Source organism: Alligator sinensis, unplaced genomic scaffold (genome assembly GCF_000455745.1).
Source record: "Alligator sinensis unplaced genomic scaffold, ASM45574v1 scaffold347_1, whole genome shotgun sequence".
Taxonomy (NCBI): Eukaryota; Metazoa; Chordata; order Crocodylia; family Alligatoridae; genus Alligator; species Alligator sinensis.
The window spans coordinates 3,768,198-3,782,640 of NW_005841922.1; the positions used below are offsets into that span (position 1 = coordinate 3,768,198).

At 43.6% G+C, this 14,443-nt stretch overlaps 1 long non-coding RNA gene across 1 annotated transcript in view; it reads left to right on the plus strand.

The window, feature by feature from the left end:
• LOC112549507 overlaps positions 1-9,036 on the plus strand; it is a 44,289-nt gene extending 35,253 nt beyond the window's left edge. The window contains exons 2-3 of the long non-coding RNA XR_003092940.1: positions 7,299-7,427; positions 8,608-9,036. This is a non-coding gene — a long non-coding RNA (uncharacterized LOC112549507). The remainder of the gene's footprint in view (positions 1-7,298; positions 7,428-8,607) is intronic.
• Positions 9,037-14,443: the final 5,407 nt, after the last annotated feature.

A 14,443-nucleotide genomic window follows, 5' to 3' on the forward strand; every position in this document is an offset into this window, starting at 1 on the left:
AATGGTGAGGCTCTTGCATGTCAGAGGAGCAACAGCAGCAGGGCTGGATGACCAGGTGAGAAGCCCCCAGATGAGCAGCTGATACCTATCTGCCACCCTGATGGCTGTCAGACTGAGGGGCAGCATGCAAGATGTGCAAAGTAGAGGGGCAGTGCATAGCTTAGGAGGAGTGCCTAGTTAGCATGGGCCACTGGGATGCATCCAAGGACAAGTGGTCTACAACAGGGGTTTTCAACCCTTTTTAAAGAGAGTGCCCCTTCTGGTGGGTACCCCTTCTGGAGTGTACCCCCTTCCAGACTGCTTCCCTGCACTGCCATGCATACCCCCTGGGGCCGTCCCAAGTACCCTCAGGGGTATGCGTACCCCTGGTTGACAACCCCTGGTCTAGGAAGTATTTCATAAGGCTTCATCATGGGTTCTCTTATAATCACTATGTGTTTTTTAAGTCCCTTGGCAAATATTTCAAAACCCTTAGCAAAAACATGCCAAAAGCAAATGGCAGATAGGCAGGTTCAGAGAATTTGTCATGTCAAACTCTCTTCTTTATAATTCCGTGGCAGGCTGACCAGATATTCTGTCTCCCCACCAAACAGGATTGGAAGGATTAATTTGAAAGAAGTAGGGAGTTAGATGCTTCCGAGAAAACCTACCCCTCCAAGCAGCAGGTTGGAAAATGATGCTATGTGAGAAATGCAGAATGACTGATGTTGGATCATAACTCCCATACATGGGACTTCTGGGAAGAGCAGCATGAATTCATAATACTGCACCTTGGCTTATATGCTGCCAACATTGTTCATAATATATGCATTGATTCCAAAGTGTTTCTGGCTAATGAGGCTTATTCCATTTCCTGGTGCAACAACATCAGGGGTGGAAGATTCCTCTTAGTGAAAATCAGGATTGATTTTTTTTTTCAAACCCTTATTCCCCTGTTCATTATCACATTGTTGCCCCTTAGCCAATAGTAGAGTCTATGCCTGGTTGTCCCCATTAAGAGATTAAATAGAGTATATGAGCCTTTTTTATTCTTCTTGGTGCACAAAGTCCTGTTTCTTTGAACACAGTAAGAAACAGCAACGAAAGGTAGCTTCCTTGCTTGGTTCACAAACCTGCCTTTCCAGCCAGTTACTCTGCCCAAGAGAAACTCTTTCTTAGCTTCCACCCAGTGCCACAGCCACACTTTCTTTCTTCCAATATGCATAAATTAATGCACACACGCACACACTAAACAGGTCTCAGCTCTAGCGTTTTTGGTCAAACCCAGGAAAACCTCTCTCCCAGCTAGTTTGCCTTGGGCTGTCGCTTAAGCTCTCACTATAGACACAGTAACTGCTCACTTACTCTAGCCTGAATGAAAGCTAGCTGTATTCCCATCACCTCCAAGAAGGTCAATGACTGCCTATAGATGAGACACTCCTGCTGGCAGTCAATAGCACATTCCAACACTCCAATGTGCTTATGCTATTCTTTTCAGGAAAGTCTTTATTACAGAGGTTCTTGAGCAAAAAACCTTGTGTCTGAACTTTCCCCCTTTTGAAGATATTTGAAATCTGCATCTGGATTTCACAAATCATCCCTATCTTTAGCAAAGACATGCAGAGCACATGTACATGTTGCCCTAAGGAGAGATTGTTACTGTGCCATCCGTTAGTACTTCCTTTTAGTACTTCCTTTTGGAAGTACTAAAGCATGGCGCAGCAACCGCCTGTACTGAGCCATACTCATAGTGCACGGTTATTTTTAGCAGCTACTTTGCCATAGCAGCATACTGTAATGGGGAGCACACCGCTACAGCAAACTAGCTGCCGGTCACGTGTAGATAGCCGTGGACTCTACGTCACTGTAGTGCAGCACTATGGCAACATAGCATCACATGTAGATGCTCCCGCAGGTTCCTGAATGCAAACATCTCTGAATTTCAAGCCTGGCACCAGACAGAATTTTTATGACATGGGCCTATTTCCAGTCAAAGGAAGCGGAAGAGGGGGAAAAAAGATTATTTCTTTTTTTAAAAGAACCACATATGACAAGTGCATGTCTTTCTGATAACTACAGAACAGGGAAAACGTTAATAGAAAAGATGCTGCTACTGAAAACTTTGTTATCACATTCTTTCTCTATGTTCCACTGTTTCATTTCTTTTAGGCTGTTAATTAATATTCCCAGATAAATTCAGTTTAATTTTTGTTTTTCTTTTCTCAGTTCACGTAACCTAGACTAGCTTAATTCTTAATGTTTAGGTGCCCCTATTAAAAAGACAAGATTTATTTGTGCTGAAAAGATCCTGAAGAACTTTGGAATCAATGCAAATACAGTGCCACCTAAACACAGCCACCTCTGAAGCAAAGATCTAATATGAACCAGTAAACATCACTAGGAAGGGATTCAAAATTCAGCTTAGGAAATTGCTTCTCACTAGAAGGCTATGGAAACTTTCATAATCATAGTGAAAAGGTAGGCTTTCAAAGTTCTCTTTAAAAAAATTCGCATAAAGTAAGGTGAATCCAGCTTCAAGCAAATGGAAGCTTAGTTAATTATTCTAGGCTCTGAACCAGGATTTGCTGGGCTCTACCCCCATCATATGATGGTCCATTCTTTGTATCTTTTTCACCTGACAGAAGGCCTTACAATTCATTGCATTTTCTTTGTTGCATACTTTATAATACTTTAAAGACACCTTTACCATTTACCACATGGCAATATCTTCTCAGAGGAGCCGTTGAGAAGATTTTAATGACTATCAACTGACCTTCCTTTAGTTCCTGCTAACCGCTGGAAACATTGGCATGACAGTCACAAGCCAAAACCTTCACTGGGATTACTTATCACATGGAAAACATGATGCACTGCTGAAAGGCCATACAAAGAATGAGAGAGAAAAAAACAGCTCAAGTTTCTGTATTCCAGTTCTTTTTTGGTCAAGTTCCCGCTTCTGCATTTCAATTAGTATAAAACAGGGCTGTTCAACTGACAGCCTAAAGGCCACATGTAGCCCAGATGGGGTTAATTTGCAGCCCCTGGGTTTCTACCCGGTCACCACTACTCCGTCACTCTGATTGCGGTAGCAGCCGTGGGTTCTGGGCTCCTCTCCCTCCTCTGGCTTCTTCTTCCTGTCCCACCCCAGAGAGCAGGACAGTGCGGCATGGCGCAGGCTACAGAGCTGGGGGAACCTGTGATGCAGTGCAGCATGGGGAGGCATGGCCATGGCTCACGCAGCCCACATGGCACATGACCCCTGGATGCTCATAAATTGGACAGATCTGGTATTATAAAGGAACCAAACCAAATAAGGCCAAAACTAGTGAACAAGTTTATGTTCCCCCTTTAAGACAGCATCAAAGAAAGAGGGAGCGTGAGAACTCAACATAGTTGATAAAGTCTTTACTTCTGTACCTCAGCAAGGGAGTACTGTCTGGACAGGTCAGAAAAGCCCTTATCTGGGGCCTCAGTTCAATGGACCCAGACTGTGTAGTCAACTTCAGTTTGTCATTCAGGACACAGCCAAGTACTTAATGTTTGTAGACACCCATCTAGGCTACATACACATGTTCAGTTTCTCCTGGGAGAGTCACTGCCAAATTAGATAGACATTCATATTTTTTCTCCCAGAGCAAAAATGCCTGCACTGGAAGACAAATAACTTAGGAACAACCTGTGCAAAATGGCTCCTGGGAGAATATTTCTCAGGAGACTAAATATCTATACAAGTATCCATCGGAGAGAACCCGCAGAGCCGTCCTTGAGAATCCTAGCAAGCTTTGCTCCCTCTCCCACTTCCCTCCTCCACAGGCTGTCAGTCACAGCCAAGCAGGGAGCAGGACATGCCCCCTGAGTGCTTGAGCATGGAAAAGCCTGGTGACAAAGTACTTAGGGGGCCTGTTCTGCTCCTGGCTTTTTCAAATCACAGACAATCCTACTCCATTGTGGACCTGAACAGCTTGGGATCCACTCAGGCCAGAGTGCATTTGGCCAACCCACTCCATGACACCTGTGCCCAACTGACCCCTACTCCTATGCCCAGACTATAGCACTTGGTACTAAGAAGTGCAGCTCCCTGCCCATCCAGAGCTGGGCTGGACCACAGTGTAGGGAATTCAGGGCTAGAGGAGCCTGAGCACGGTGCTGGCACAGACCCCAACCTCCTCACCAACAAGCAAACTCCCCCCTGTTCTTGTCACTGACCCAGCAGACTCCCCAGTCCTCTGCCTCAGGCCCTTTGCTGTCCCTGCCCCATGGGCCTTGGTCTAAGAAAGGTTCAAACACACACGGCTCCTCAGGCACCCTCCTGCAGCCTTTACACTACCTCTACAGCCACAGCCCAGTCCTTTGGTAACTTAAACACAAAATGCAAACACAAACTTAGTCTTCAGTGTAGGCTTGTGTCCTCACTTTGGGTCTATATACACTGCAAACTCCTGGCTATGCTGCCAGCTTCCCTGCAGTCACTACTGCAGGCAAGAACTCCTCTCTGTCTGGGAAGCAGGGCCTAACTGCCTGGTTCAGGGCTTACTTTTATCTCCCAGAGCAATTCCCCTTTCCGGTCACATCATAGAATCATAAAAAATTAAGGTTGGAAGGGACCTCAGGAGGTCATCTAGTCCAACCCCCTGCTCAAAGCAGGACCATCCACAACTAGACATACCTCCTTATTGAGTCTAGGTGCCCCTCCTTGACTCAGCAAGCTGCCTGCTCAGCAGCTAGCCTGAGATTAGCTGTCACCATCAGAATGGAGCTTAAGAGCCACTGCTCTCCCCTCATATAGTGACCGGGGCCTTGGCTCCCTGTTATACAAAATATATGCAGGAGTTTTGGTGGAAATCTACCTGCCAACCAGGTTTCAACAAGAAATGCTCCAAAGACACAATAAAGTCTCCACCCCTGTAAAAAAAAAAAACAGGACAGGTAAGGTAAGAGAGGAACGGTTGTACAGAGCCCCTGCCATGGAAAAAGAATGAAATATCTTGGAATGGGGGAAGAGGTGACAGGGGGGACACACAGAAATCTTGGCATAAGAAGAGAATGGGGCAGTGGCATGGAGGTAATATGACAATCAGGGTGTAGTGGTACTACAGAAAGTCTCTGAAATAGAAAGCATGGAAAAGTGGGACATGGGGAACTTGGAAGGGGGCTGGAGGGAAACTGGTGTGTAGGATGAGTGCAGCTTTTCCAAACTATGGAGCGTGCGACCCTCTGGTTTAATCTTTCAGGGATTTTTTAATTAGATTTTTCCATGTGTTTCTGCTGGGGATGCAAACTAAGTCTGGGGTGTTCCAGGTTTTTTGATGGATCTCACTAGAAAGTTTCACATTCATATTATGGTGAATATGTGGGGGAAGTTCTAAACAGGCCCATTTCTGTCTGGCCAAGGTTACTCCAATGTCAGGCTTCAATAGTATTAATATTGCTAATACTGACAGAATTTAGTCACAGTGGGAGTGTCTACACGAGACACTTTACTGTGCACAGACTAATTTGCTGCACAGTAAAGCATCACTGTTTACACGTGCACATCAATTAGGGTACAGTAGACTAATTTTTGTGCTTAAATGCACATGTAGACATGCATTCTGAAGCCATTCTGATCTCACATCCTTTTGTTTTCTACATGATTTCTGAAGCAGTCATGAATACTGTTTACCCCTGCCCACATGCACACCGTTTCCAGCATCTGTGCAGACATCCATTATCAGCAGCATGTAAGTTTTCTGTTGCAGACCATATCTCCACCCCCCCCCCCCCCCACACACACACACACACACCTGGGGTGATACTGTTTTTCATCTAGTAAGCCCCTGAAACAGCTCCACAGCTGATCATTTATTTGGAAATATAATAAAAACCCTGGGTCAGATCTGTGTAGGAAGGGAGAAAGTTCAGCTAACACAAAAAAAATAAGATGATTGATAGAGATGTTCCAGGAGACGTATTTTACCACTGATGCAGTACTTACTCTCAGTAGGAAATTATAAAGGGTCCTCAGTCAGTCAGGCAGACTGCCTGACTCATACAGCAGCCTGGTAATAGTACCTGATTTAATGGAGAGTTTCTAATCCTTAGTCTAAGAAAAGTGGTGAAAGATCAGTAAAGTACCAGTGCTCATTTGTGATTTCCATAAAGGAAATAGCTACCTAGTTGAATGATTAAAAGGCTGACTTTATGGGATGGAAGATAACCTGCAGCTGTATGGAAAGGTCATTACTGCTGTGCTGCAGGAATTCAGGTATTGCTGATATTTTTTCAGAGGGAAAAATAGTTGTATTTGGCAGTTTGTGGGAAATCTTTGTGGGCCCACGGGGGCCAAGTCTCTTTCTCAGACAGAGAAGTGAGAGGGTGAGGGGCAGGGCTTGGGAAGAGGCAAGATACCCTAGGCAAGCTGAATGTTTCTGCTGCATGAGTTGTTGCTCAGTGCAATTAATGGCCATTTGTACTCACATATAACACATCTGGGTGCCCAGAGCAGCTGTGACATATGGGGGCAGTGGTGACTTTCAGCTGTCACTAGGCCATTGGGGCAATTGCACAGCTACAGTGGCAGCAGTTTTTTCAACCCCTTCCCATATACCCCCTCCCAAAGTAGACACCTGGGGTGATTTCCCCAGTTGCCCACTCTAGTTATGCTACTGCTTATCCTTCTTATACAGTGTTCAAATTAGTTTACAAGCAGTTTTCAGATTTTTATCCCTGGAGCTTTTTGTGATGGTAAGTAGAGGGTCCTCTAATGCTTATTGGACTCTCTGTTCCCAGCTGTTGCAACACATCAAGCAATTATTGTCATCACTACAGGGTGAGAGGAGGGTATATGAACATGGAAAGAAGAGGCATGTTCACACGTTAGTTTCTCTGTTAAGATGTGGCCCAAGAAGTTTGGGAAATCAGGTTGTCGGCTGGTGTTGTGAAAAGACCTGCTCCATGGTTCTATGGTGGTGGTATTGTCCAACTGGGATTATTATTGATTATTCATTAAATAAATTCAGCTCTGGAAATCCCACACCACCACCTCAGCATTGCTGCTCTACTTTTTATGCATTGTTTCATAATAATTCGTTTATCCCTCTTCAACAACCGTTTTTTTCCCATGTCAAAATCCAGCACACAAAGAGTCTCCATAGCACTCACAAGGGCACTTTCAAAGCAGACACTCAGCAAAGATTAGTTTGCACTAATGGTAATAACATTTCTGACCACTCTTCTTCCTAAAACCTCACGCACCAAAATATGCATAAAAAAGAGGTGAGGGCAAGAATGGTGGATCCCATTTGCGAAATGATGGGTGTAATTTTACCTGTGTTACCCAGGCTTCCTGCAGACATTTCCTAACTGGGACTGAAGGACTGGCTTTGTGAAGAGTCAGGGAAATACTACTGATGATTACCTATGTTGTGTGTTGTACTGGCTATGAAGAGGCAGGGAGGAGCTGTGGACAGGTGAGTTGCTATTGGAATATTCTTGGAAAATAATGTACCAGTATTTCAGGGTCTGTGTTTTCCTTGCATTAGTTTTACACCAGTCAGCTCCATTGACTTCACTTAGATACTCCTAGTTTATACTGATGTATTGGAGAATCAGACTGCATCCCTCTTCTTAAAATATATCTTCAGTATGGAGATAACTTTGGGTCTTGAGTTTTGCCCCTAACCCCATAAAAACCCTTTCACCAGGATGTGGTGCTGTTTTTAACCTATCCGGCCCATTTGAAAGCATAGAGCTGTGATGCCACTTGTATTTGAACTGGTAGCCCATTTTGCCTGAGAACATAGACTAAGATAATCATACAATGCCTTCCCACAATTCCCCACTTTGTTCCCAGAAAGAAAAATATGTTCTCTCACATTTCACTGAGCTTAGCTTACTGTAGCACAAAGATCTAGGAGTCCTAGTAACACATAGACAGGTACAGCATCTCTGTGGACACAGTGACTTGAGTTAGTTTTGCTAATTCAGGTGCTCAGACAAGGGTGCTGATCATCTGAGTTAACTTTACAGTAAGAAATATCCTTAGAGCAGCTGACATAAGGAAAGCACATGTTTGCCCAGTGTGTTAGCCATATTATGGTGCCAACTGGCATTTAGGTAAGATCTTGTTTGTTGCAATAGTACCTGATTTCTATGTAACACTTTCCATCATTAGCTTTCCTATCACTTTACAAAGGCTGCCAGGATCATTACCCCATTTGCAAGATGAGGAAACTGAGATGAGAGATAAATAGTGAACTGCTCAAAAAGTCAGAGACAAAACTGGACTGAAACTCATGTCCTCTGATGCCTGTTCTACCACCTTAGCCAACGTCCCACAGGACTCCTTGCAACAGTGCCAATACTGGTACTTGCTTTGTATTCCCAAAGCAAAGTATGAATGAAAAAGAACAGAAGAGCCACACTCCAGCATTTCATTGGTACCATGCAAATCGAATGTGTATAAATAAATGTCATCCCTAAGTATGATGGTGCATCTTATACAGGCAGTCATAAAGACTGAAAAGTATTATGTACCAGAAACATAAGAGCTAGCTTTCATGCTGTTTGTTATGCTTTTCTCATGCTGTCAGTCTTATCTGAGAAGACACACAACACTAACAAATGTTTTACTTAACTCCTTACTTCTAGATTGGTTAATGGGATCCACGAGAAAGGATAAAGAAAAGGACCTCACACTGTGAGAGGGATGATCATGGGTCTCAACCCAGCCTTGACCTCTGAGCTTACCAGTAAATCTTGCCAGTGCATTGGGAGAGAACAAGAATGTAATTGGGACAGGGAGATATGGAAGTGGAGTTGTGGGGGGAGGTGAACGAGACAGAGCTCAAGGGGAAAAATTAAGAGAAGCTCTGGGATTCCAAAGGTAAGGCCAGACTTCCTCTCATAGCTGTGCTGCAATGAAGAAGAGCAACGAGAGAAAAGAGACCAGTAGTTAATAAAAAATAAATGCTACCAGATTGTGAACATACTGAAATGTCAGGCACATTGTATTACACCAACCTAATTGGAAATGGAAATACCGACATTTGGTTATGTGATTCCATCCCAAAACACAATAAAAACAAGAAATATCAGACTCTTTCTTGAATCAAAAAGTAATAAAAAATAGTGATTGTAAAAAGTGGGAATAAACCATTTTGATTCCCAATGTAAACAAAACATTCCAATTCAGAATATCTTTTTCAATATTTCAAAATGTTGTTTTTAAATTAAATATTTTGGTTAGCATTTTCCATAAATTTCATCCTTTTCCTGGATTAAATTCAGCACTTTTTGAAATCCATATTTCAGCAGGTAAAATTTTCATTTGAAAAAATTCTGTCCCACCCCATTTATCCTAATTATGTCAATTTTAATACATCCACATGGAAAGTTATATATCTAGGAACAAGGAATGCTGCCCATACCCACAGAATGCAAGATGTAACCTGGAAAGCAGTGACTCTGAAAAGCATTTCAGGGTTATTATAGACAAGCAACCTAGTGTGATGCTATGGCAGAAAGGCCTAATGCAATCTTTGCACATATAATCACAGAGGCTTTTACCAAGCCTTGTGGTGTTTTATTTTTTCCTTTTCAGTTATTTTCAGTTCCCTCTATGTGACTCCTGCTGATACTCCTGCATGTCATTTACATTATGGGCACATAAGCAACTTACCAGAGAGTAAGCTAGGATATGCATTTACATCTCATCAGATAGTCCACAGTAACTGCCCATGGGTATACTCTTACCTGTCACACAATGCAAAGTTGCTTTTCCACTGGCTGTATAAGCTGCCTCACATATAGCATAACAGTAGTATAAGAGTAATGCTTTAGATGTGAAGGTCCAGAAATTATGCAAGCGGCAAAGATTTCTTAAGGTGATATCTTTTATTGAACAAACTATGTAGTTGGGATAGAGCTAGACAAACTTTCAAATGCAAGGCATTCTTCATAAGGTGAAGAATGTCTTGCATTTGGAAGCTTCTTTATTAGACACCTTTGATCCAATAAAAGATATCACACTAAAAAATCCTTGTCTCATGCATATATCACTATATGAGCATGCCCATGAGCACTTAACACTGAATTTAAATCTGCTCTCCCTTGACAGAACAAAGTGGCAATATTTTCCCTTGGTTTCTACATTCACTCGGTCACAGCTGCCCCCAGGAGAGCCATCTTCTGCCCTGTGACAGTTCAGTCTAATTTTTACTATTGATTACATCAGGAGCTGAGACTAACCTTATATAACACTTAAAACATACCTTAGTTTATCTATCTTGAATATTTTTCACTGGGCTTAGTTGAGCAAGGCATGAGACCTATGCAGTGAATGGAGATACAGGACAGCAAGATACAGCTAAGACTGAAAAAGCACACACAGTACACACATTTCTGCAACACGGGAGAAGGATAAACCAGCTTTTCTTGAGCTTGAATGTAAAACAAACAAATTCCACTAGAGGGTAGTCACATGTCTAAAATACCGCAAGGCTACTGCAAAACTTATTTAGATTTTCTCTATTGAAATATAAATGATCAGTAAGTTCATGTGCCAGTTACAATTTTATTATTACTTTGGTGACTTGTTAATGTTTCTTGTTAATTAGGTAAGGGCAACTGTCCAATAAATATGAACGATATCACAGTGTGATGTAAACTTTTCTAGCTAAAAATGGTACTTTTACATTCCTACTATTGGCTTCCACTCTTAACATTTTGTTTGAATATGTTTCATCCTGTATCTCCTTATGTTTTGATTTCTTTCACTTATCAGTCAATTAATACACACTCAGAAGAATACTATGCCTACAGAATTTTAGATATTGAATATTTATTTGCCAGCTGCGTTCTTTATGAAGAGACTTTAATGGTTCTGAGTCAAAAAGTTCCTAAGCAGTGAGCTAAATCTTATTTTCAGTTATGTGCATGTATCTCCTTTTACTGTGCATGAATGAAAGCAGAATGTTATATGTTATTTCCAAAAATGCTTCCTCAGGCTGACGAAGGGTGTCTGTGCCCTGTCGCAGGTGCTCCTAGAAGAGCAGAAACTGCCTGGGAGATGGCCCAAAGAGAGACAGAAGCCCAGGTGCAGGTTACCAGGGTAACAACCCAGAGGGCGAATTAGCCTGCACCTGCACATGGTCAGCTGACCAGAGGGGGCGGGCCCTGGGTCCATATAAACCCCAGACTGGATCTAGAAAAGGCAGTTTTCTGCTGGTGGCCAAGGGAGAAGGAGCCCTCTTGGAGTAAGTGGAGGGAGGAGGTCTAACTGGGTTCTGCTCCGGGTAATGTAGAGGGGCTAAGCACACCTTATGTAGCTTGTGTTACATTATAGCACCGGGGCTTATGTTTTGTTTGCCGTTTTATAAGACCAGTGGTTTGGGTGAGGCTATTTGGGGAAGGAGGAGGCCTCATTGGGGGCCCCCTGCAGTGTGGGGACCCTGGCACCAGAGAGGGTGCAGCATTTGGGGGGACACAGAGCCTGGCACCAGAGAGGGTGCAGAGACAAGGGCTGTGGAGAGCCCAGTGAGGACAAGGGGCTGAATTATAATGAAGCCTAGGCAAGACAACACCAGTACCATCTGCAAGTCTTGGGGCGTGGTAAAGGGGTGGTTGGAGCCCCGCATATAGTCCATAAGGCTAGGGTGCCCCCGAAACACCCATTGTGAAATGGGACCCACAAGGGGTCCGGGAACCCACGGGGTTCAGAGAATCCATCAAACCATGTCCAAGAGGACTTAAAGGCAGCCTCCCTATATTTATAGTTCTATCAAAGATCTGGCGGGTGAGAACTGAGGGTGCCCAGCGGGCCAAATTGGCATGGTCGAGGGGCTTTAGGAGAACACGGCCACCCTTGAGGACCCGATCCCATGACATGCCCGAAAGCTTGCTAAGAAGATTTTTTTTTCTAACTACAGTAAAAGCTCTGTTATCTGGCATTCCCCAGGAATGGGGGATGCCGGATAACAAAATATGCCTATTAATTGAGTGGCCTGAACAGGCGTGCTTGTCTGTTCGGGCTGCCGCTTCTCCCGCCGTGTCTGGGGCATCACCGCCCCTCCTGCAGCACTGCTGCCCTTCCTTCGGGACAGGGAGGTAGGCCCTGCACAGCCTGTTATGACCCTGGGCCGTGGGGGCTCGGCAGCGCAGGATGCTTTGCCCCAGGCCAGTGGGGCTCAGAGGAACCAGAAGGGCCATGGTGGGCACTTCCAACTTCACTTTTACTTACAAGCCGGCATGCCAGTTAACAGAATGTGCTTGCTTGTAAGATGCCAGTTACCAGAGATTTTACTGTATTTGAGTTGGTCTAATAAAAGATATTGGATTCACACAAAGAACCTTGTCTGCCTATGTCCTCAGACCAACACGGCTACAACCTACATTTCCAAAGATCAGTGCTTACAGATCTCTCCCTTGCAGATTCTGTCACTTACACAAATGCAAAGGAAACTTAGTTTGCAAAATATGCTCCCCAGTAAGTTTTAACATTTGCAAATGAGCATGCTGGTACAAGAAAGACCCAATGACTTCAGTATTAGGCAACCTAGGGTAGATCCAAGGGGTGGGGGGTGCAGTAGTGCAGTTGCGCTCCCTCCCCTTTGTTTCTCTCCCCTTTGTTTCTGGCTCCACACAAACTTTAATACCAAGTGCCTGAACAGTGCAGTGGCATTTCTGAGAGGCAATTGACCTCATGGCTCATTATCACCTACCTGATTACTGCTTATCTCGCTCTACTCCACAGGTGTTGAAGACCCTCTATCCTTTTTAGTGGTCTTGATGTTCCACTATTCAAACTATACTTTCTTCTGAAATTTTACTCTCTGTTATCGATTCCTGGTAATGTCTCTCTTCTATTTCACAGTCCTGCCGGCTGTTTGAAGTTCTAGATAAAAACTTTAACTCTGCTTTGTAATATTAACTCAGGTGTAAAAATGACCGACAGTGAAGCATTGGAGGCACTCTCAAAATGCTCAGGAAGGCTAGATTTTGTTTTATGAATCTGACTAAGAAATATACATTCAACTATGGTGACTACAGGACTAATGACACAATCTCTTTTGACTATTTTGCCTAGTTTGTTTTGTGTTTTTTAAACTTTATATATAATCTAGCAAATTAGTGCACATTCCTATAGTTATATTTATTTTTTGCTTTGATCTTCAATATCATTCTAGCCCCATCTTTAACTAGAGAAAATATGTGTTGTGTTATATATGATGACGAGCCACACCATCTGCACACCTCTTTTTTTAAATCCTAGATCTGCCCATGGAGACAACCAACTTTCGGGGAGACAAATCTGGGGGACAGTCCCAAATTCTCCACAGGCTGCTGGAAGTGAAAGCAGTCTGCACCACTTCTAGGTCGCTAGCCTGATGTCTCATTTGTGTGGCCATAAAAATATTTGTGGAAGCACAAATGCTTAGCAAATAGACATTACTACCCTTTGTTTCACCATGTAAAAGGAAAATGAGTAGTGCAACGAAAGGTGGTAATAGATTCTGCCACTTTCTTGTAGCGGACATCTACTAACTCTATTAGCTCTGCTTGCGCTCTCCTGCCACCCTTGGCAGGTGCTCTAAGGGCCTTCAAGCTGCCAGAGCACCCGCGTGCTTTCCTGCAATGTAGGATCTCAAGATGCCTCTCCCGAAGTGGGGCAGTCAGGGTTCCCTGCTTAGCCAGACCTGCCCCCCCACTTGCAGAGGAGAGGGTCTGGCTGAGTGAGGAAGGGCTTTTCCCCATCTAGCCAGACCTATGGCACAGGTCTGATTGCATGGGGAAAGTGAGGTAATCACATCATCCCTTGTCCCACACCATCAAGGGTGGGACAAGTAGCTATGTGTATTTAGCCCAGTGAAGTGGATTAGCTGTGCCATGGTGCATCATACATCACACTCACCATGTAAGAGTGACTAAATTGCTTCCAATGTATGTTATATGGATGCAGCTATACTGCTTCTGGTTCAGGAGATGACTCAGAACTTCCTCTTGAAGTGGTACAGTTGTCTTCATACAGTCGAAGACACTGACGCCTCACAGCAGATGCAGCAAGATAGCTTGGTCCCATAAGAACATTTTGGGCACCTTGGCCAGTTTAGGATCCATTTTTCAAGTTTGAGGTAAAGGTCCCAATTCAATCTGTCTGGGAATATCAGCACTTCAGGACTGTCCTGGAAAATTTGGGATATTTGATTACTTTGTCTCAGTAGAGTCATGTGAGTGAATTTTTGTCCAAATGTTTTTAGCTTTATAGCTTGTCTGTCTTAAGTGAACTTAGTTATCCCCACAGAAACTAGCTAGGACTATAACAGGAATGTGATTTGAAGTGCAGAATGTATGTCAGGAAGGTACAGGAAAGACTAAGGGACCTTTAGTCAAACCAATGACATTAAGAAAAAGATAAATTTTAAAAAGACAAATTAGTAGTCCTATGAAGAGTGAGGTTTTCAGTCTTGCTCAAAACCAATTTTTCCAT